Source organism: Oncorhynchus keta, unplaced genomic scaffold (assembly GCF_023373465.1).
Source record: "Oncorhynchus keta strain PuntledgeMale-10-30-2019 unplaced genomic scaffold, Oket_V2 Un_scaffold_5034_pilon_pilon, whole genome shotgun sequence".
Classification (NCBI taxonomy): Eukaryota; Metazoa; Chordata; class Actinopteri; order Salmoniformes; family Salmonidae; genus Oncorhynchus; species Oncorhynchus keta.
In genome coordinates this window covers 40,001-40,771 of record NW_026290950.1, presented here as the reverse complement: position 1 = coordinate 40,771, position 771 = coordinate 40,001, and positions in this window count along the sequence as shown.

Here is a 771-nt window from a genome sequence, read left to right as displayed (position 1 = left end):
AAACTGAGCAGTCAGGGAGGTGACCAAGAACCCAACGGTCACTCTGACAGAGCTCCAGAGGTCCTCTGTGGAGATGGGAGAACCTTCCAGAAGGACAACCATCTCTGCAGCACTCCACCAATCAGGCCTTTATGGTAGTGGCCAGATGGAAGCCACTCCTCAGTAAAAGGCACATGACAGCCTGCTTGGAGTTTGACAAAAGGCACTAAAGGACTATCAGACCATGAAAAACAAGGTTCTCTGCTCTGATGAAACCAATAATGAACTCTTTCGCCTAAATGCCAAGCGTCACATCTGGAGGAAACCTGGCACCATCCCTACGGTGAAGCATGGCGGTCGCAATGTCATGCTGTGGGGACGTTTTTCAGTGGCAGGGACTGGGAGACTAGTCAGGATCGAGGGATAGATGAACAGAGAAAAGTACAGAGAGATCTGCTCCAGAGTGCTCAGGACCTCAGAATGGGGCGAAGGTTCACAAAGACCTTAAGCAAACAGCCAAGACAGCGCAGGAGTGCCTTCGGGACAAGTCTCTGAATGTCCTTGATTGGCCCAGCCAGAGCCAGGACTTGAATCCGATTGAACATCTCTGGAGAGACCTGAAAATAGCTGTGCAGCGATGCTCCCCATCCAACCTGACAGAGCTTGAGAGGATCTGCAGAGAAGAACGGGAGAACCTCCTCAAATACAGATGTGCCAAGCTTGTAGTGTCGTACCAAAGAAGACTTGAGGCTGTAATCGCTGCCAAAGGTGCTTCAACAAAGTACTGAGTAA